The sequence below is a fragment of the Bidens hawaiensis genome, unplaced genomic scaffold (genome assembly GCF_021521415.1).
Source record: "Bidens hawaiensis isolate Kalapana, Puna unplaced genomic scaffold, B.hawaiensis_p1.1 tig00023609_1, whole genome shotgun sequence".
Lineage (NCBI taxonomy): Eukaryota > Viridiplantae > Streptophyta > Magnoliopsida > Asterales > Asteraceae > Bidens > Bidens hawaiensis.
The window spans coordinates 240832-247179 of record NW_027493697.1 but is presented as its reverse complement, the minus strand read 5'-3'; positions in this window follow the sequence as shown (position 1 = coordinate 247179).

Genomic DNA, 6348 nt, shown 5'->3' with positions numbered 1-6348 from the left:
GTCGTCGAACCGGAACTCCAGATGGACGCCACTCACCAAAAGCGTCACCGAAATATTTGCCACCGAGAGGCTCCCATGGCCAAAGGCTCCAATAATCCGACAGCGTCACAACGCTGATCAGAGCAAATCCTGTGACTTCCACAGGACAAAAGGCCATACCACGGAGGAATGCGTATCCTTGAAGGACGTCGTCGAAGCATTCGTCAGAAATGGGAAACTCACTCACCTCGTGGCGTAATGGACGCTAAGCAGGCTAATGCGTGTAGAACCCCAGTTGGGGAAAACACGGATGAAACTGCAGCTTCAATGTTGGAGACTACATACTGCGTAAACAACGAGATTCCGAACCAGGTGCATATCGGCTCGAAAGGCTCGATGACACCCCTATCCCAAGAACATGGAAGGGAGCTCAATTACACAGGCTGCATGTAGATCAATTCCAAACTTGTAAAGAAAAGGCCTAAAGCCACTTCTAATGGAAATGATTCTCTTTATCACATTGATGCTGATGGTCTTACATTTATACTTATGATCTGACCACACTGATATGCCGGTATTCACCGCATAAATAAGTTGGGAAGTCGTTGAGTGTGGAAGGCGGCAAAACCCGCATAAACACAAAACGGCAAAAATTTCTAAGGAAAAGATGAGGAAAACCTTCACGCAGGTCAGTTATAGGTGAAGTCTGGTCATCCCACTAAATGAAAGTGACGGTCTTACCCGCACAACCATGATAGAGGAAACTGAACATTAACCTATTGACAACCGCGCGTCGAAAGGTTAACTTATTCAAAACACTGATATGCCGGTATTCACCGCATAAATAAGTGGGGAAGTCGTTGCGTGTAGAATGCGGCAAAACCCGCATAAACACAAAACGGCAAAAATTTCTAAGAGATGAGGAAAACCTTCACGCAGGTCAGTTATAGGTGAAGTTTGGTCATCCCACTAAATGAAAGTGACGGTCCTACCAGCACAACCATGATATAGGAAACTGAACATTAACCTATTGACAACCGCGCGTCGAAAGGATAACTTATTCAAAACACTGATGCCGGTATTCACCGCATAAATAAGTGAGGAAGTAAGTCGTTGCGTGTGGAAGGCGGCAAAACCCGCATAAACACAAGAAACGGCAAAAATTTCTAAGGAAAACCTTCACGCAGGTCAGTTATAGGTAAAGTTTGGTTATCCCACTAAATGAAAGTGACGGTCCTACCCGCACAATCATGATAGAGGAAACTGAACATCAACCTATTGACAACCGCGCGTCGAAAGGTTAACTTATTTAAAACACTTAGAAAATTTCTAAGGAAAAGATGAGGAAAACCTTCACGCAGGTCAGATATAGGTAAAGTTTAGCCAAGTGAAAGTGACGGTCTTACCCGCGCAATCACGAAAGAGAACAAAACTTTAACCTATCATCTGCCACGTTGAAAGGTTAACTTATCCAAACTAAAGAAATTGCTAAGTTAAACTAAAATATGCGTGAAACAAAGATTCAAAAATAAGAGGGAATATACCCCCTTACCTTGGTAACCAAGAAACCGTAAGACAAGTGCGGGTACAGTGTCAAGGCGAAACCCTTCACATACTTACCACCTGCAGGGAATTGAAGCCAATAATACCTTGGTAAATAAGAAACCGTAAGACAAGTGCGGGTACAGTGTCAAGGCGAAACCCTTCACATACTTAGCACCTGCAGGGAATTGAAGCCAAGAATACATTGGAAGTCAAGTAACTATAAGACGAGTGCGGGTACAGTGTCAAGGCGAAACCCTTCACATACTTAGCACTTGCAGGGAATTAAAACCAAGAAGGATCTTCTGGGCCATGCTTGTGGAAAGGGAAATAACATCCCCGCATAGCGGGAACGTTGAGAACTAGATTGTTTGAAGCTCCAAGATGGAATTGGTTGTTTAACATAATTGATCACTATGTCTAAAACTACCAAAACCTCGTGGAGAATCTACACAAATGAAACTCAACGCTCCTGACTTGCGAGGAGGTTACACACCTACCCGCATCATACCCAAAGATCAAGCAGAAAAGTCGGGAATTTCTGCACGTGACATTAGGAAAACCGCGGGAAGAATCCCCACGGAAAACCTTAAAACTAAAAACCCTTTGCTTAAGTCCAAAAGTTCAACTCATTAACAATTCATGAGAAGAACATTGGACTGGGGGGGCTTGAAGAGGTAGGTCCCAGCAGGGCCCAGTTGGACCCGCAAGACTCACCTTGAAGAGGGACGTCTGCGCAAAGACCAACTAGTTCCGCATGACCCACCATGCTCAGAGAGATGAAGACCTTACTTGCAGTACGCCAGCTGTTCCCGTAGGAAAAGCCTCCCAATGGTGAAGTACCCCGCCTGTTCCCGCAGCTGCGGATACAAGCCATCAGGGAAGGCTACCCGCACTAATAGCAAGGCTACACGCACAAGGCACTAACTCTCAATAATTCAGTAATGTCACCTGAAGAAGGAATGAGCAAGGCGGGAATACTCCCGCCCAAATGAGCCAGTCCGTACGCTTCTGGAGGATCTTTTGTACTATACCTGCCAAGGTATGGACAAAATAGACAAGATCTGACCAAAGCAGCCCATGAACCAATCACAGGGTGACATCTCACTGACAACAGTACGACGAGGAGCACGCTCTAGTACAAAATGTCACTATCAGCCGCTGCCTACTCACCAACCCTTGTCGTGGCACGTACATAGCCTGCAGTTGGTGGAAAAGGAATAGTACACAGCCGGCCATGTCACTATCAGCCGCTGCCTACCCACCAACCACCAGCATGGCACGTGCGTTGCCCACAGTTGGTAGAAAAGGAATATTATACAGCTGGCTGTACCTGCTTGGAAACCTACCTTCGGCTATAAATACTCCAACACCTTGGAACGGTATCATATACGATCTTATACCATCATATATCTTATCTGCTCTAGCTATTTCTCTTAATTTACATTTATATTCAGAGCAATCTAGTCTGATTCTCACGCTGGAGGGTGGTCACAAGGAGGTACCCCCCCTCTCAGTGACGAGCTCACGGTGTCTGTTTTGCAGGTCATCAGAAGAATAACCATCTTTGCCGGACCTAACCCTCGTGGGAAACATCTACTTGACCCTAAGATTATCCGTAATCTGCCGGGGTCACTTAGTGTTTCTTCAGTGTGTGATTCGGTTATCCCTATATATTGTGTGCGGTATGCAAGATTGGCTTTGCGCAACTCGTGATGGGTAAATGACTAAGAATTTATTAAGAGGCGGTCATTTTAACGTTGAGATGGTTAATCTAAAACTTAGAGTTGTACGGACGTTGAGCATGTTTGATGGGTGTCACACTCGGGTCGTATCTACACAACCCGACATGCAAAATTTGATGAAGACGTCTTCCCTTTTCATCAAAACTCGACATCAACCAATAATACTAATCTACCCATTACCAATTTTGAGGAACACATACCCACCAACCCTCCCACACCATCACCAATACCAAAATCCTCGAACCCACCCAAACCAAGCACACCTTTCTGTGATGATATACCGCCACCTCACCCCCTCACTGAACCCCTCAACAGTCCACTTCCCTCACCCTTATCCAGCCCAACAAACACATCCAGCCCGTCTCACTCCCCTTCATCCAGCCCACCATCTGTCCCCCTACCCACATCCCACTTACCCTCTACTCAATCAAGCCCACCAAACTCCCCAACATCCGGCCCACAAAACTCTCTACCATCCGACCCAATCGACCAACCCACTCCACCTTCCGCAACATCCACAACCACAAACCCAACTAACAACCAACCCATTAACTCTCATCCCATGACCACTCGTGCAAAGGACGGGATCTTCAAACCCAAACACTTTGCTAATCTCTCTCAAACCATCACTCATCCTCTACATCACTGTTTATTCTCTTCCCACATTCCAAAAGGCATCAAAACCGCTCTCAAAAACCCTAAATGGATTCAAGCAATGCATGACGAACTAAAAGCTCTTCATGCTAATCAAACTTGAACCCTTGTTCCTCGACCCGCTAGCACCAACATCATTGGTTCTAAATGGATTTATAGAATCAAATATAAATCTAATGGGTCCATTGATCGCTACAAAGCACGTCTTGTGGCCCAAGGATTCACTCAAATACCGGGTCTAGACTTCTCTCACACCTTCAGTCCGGTCGTCAAGTCTTCCACTATCCGGGTTGTTCTTAGCCTCGCAACCATTAACAAATGGTCCCTTTGGCAATTAGATGTCAATAACGCCTTTCTTAATGGCCATCTCACCGAAACCATCTTTATGGAACAACCGCTGGGTTTTGAAGACTCAAACCGACCCAACTATGTGTGTAAACTCAATCGGGCTCTTTATGGTTTAAAACAAGCACCATGAGCTTGGTTTCAGCGATTAAGCTCATTTCTTCTCAATTGTGGCTTTCACAACAGTCGAGCCGAAACATCTTTGTTCGTTTACAAACACCAAGGTATCTTAATTTATCTTCTAATTTATGTTGACGACATCATTATCACCGGGAATAATGCACATTTCATCAACAACTTCACATCATGTTTAGTCAAAGAATTTAAAATTAAGGACCTTGGCCCTCTAAATTTCTTTCTCGGACTCGAAGTTCATCATACACAAAAGGGTCTATTTCTAAACCAATCCAAATATGCCCACGACATCCTCACCCGATCCGGTTTACTTGACTTAAAACCGGTTGCCACTCCTCTCACATCCAAAGATGTTTTAACCTCTCACGGCAACCCATTCCATGATCCTACTCTTTATCGCTCTCTTGTGGGCGCTCTTCAATATATCACCATCACCCGTTCTGATCTTTCCTATGCCATTAACCAAGCTAGCTAATTTCTTCAAAATCCCACAACCGATCACTTCCAGCTAGTAAAAAAGATTCTTCGTTATGTTAAAGGCACTTTATCACATGGTTTAACATTTGATCGTCCACCTAACACTACTTTACTAGGTTTTTCAGATGCAGATTGGGCTCGGTGTATCGACACACGAAGATCCACATACGGCTATTATTAGTCCAGTAATTTGTATTCAATGTATTCAATGTAAATATGTAGTCAATAGTTTCTTATTTTAGAGGAGTAATTCTCTCCATATTATTAGTCCAGTAATTTGTATTTAAAGTGTTGTAAGATTAAAATGAAATTCAAGTTGACCATAGTGATTTCATAGAGCATGTAATATGATGAACTAAGGGCATCTCCAATGGGGTGTTTCGAATCCTATGTGGAGCTGTTTTGAAATTCAACACAGGTGCCTTATCCCATTGGAGGTGGGTGCCGGAAGTGTAGTGTATTGGAAAAACAAAACCGTTTTTGAAGATGGGATAATTCACTATGGAGGGAAAAGTAGGTGATGAGTTGGCAGTTTGAAACACAAACAAGTAATAACCACTGGAGTAGAAATAAAAGTTTTTGTAGGTTGGTTTAAAATCTGACATGGCATGCTGAGTTGACGGTTTGAAACAAAAACAGATACGCTGCATTGGAGATTGCTCTAATATCCCTAAAGTCGCTATCTAATATCTTTATGAAAGATTCCTGACATTAAAAACATGGTTTGAGAGGTAATTGGCACATGTTCGATGGGACTGGTCATTCACACAAAAATATATGGTTCCATATATGGGTCTGCCTTATATATTAGAAGGTGAGCCGTTTAATACTATTGATGCAAACACTCGAAGCAATGCCACAAGTGTCAAACAAATGATTCATAGTCTCCTCCAATTTGTCGACCAGATTTGGACGAATCTAGGAAGTCAATTTGAAGAAATCCGCCATACCAAATATTAACTTTAATAGGAACGAAATGGTTCCATAGTGTAGCTAAAACCCCATATGGTAAAGACATAAAATCAATGTGCATCCGAATAGTCGAATAGCTCTACATGTGAATAGTGATGGATCAAGGAATTTTTTACGGTGGGCTCACTATTTGGGTCGATTTGACGGTTCAGTTCGGTTAGATGGTTTAGGTCGTTAAGGTTTGTCACATAACAAGAATACGATACAATAACATAAGAGAAATTAAAAAACACATAATACAGATATGATGGTCTTTTCGAATTTGGGAAAAAAAACACTATAGTTATTCTCTTCTAGGGTTAACTACCTGAAGATGATGATTGAAAGTTTGACGACTCACTTTAGAAATATCTCATAGTGCCCGGTCGATGGTGGCTCGGTTGGGATATGATGGAGTTAAAGTATTGAATAACGTGGGTTGTTGCTGAATGTTTTGCTACTTGGAATGTCACTATATTGTGAGCATAGATAAAAGCTATGATTAATTAGCCATTTAAAA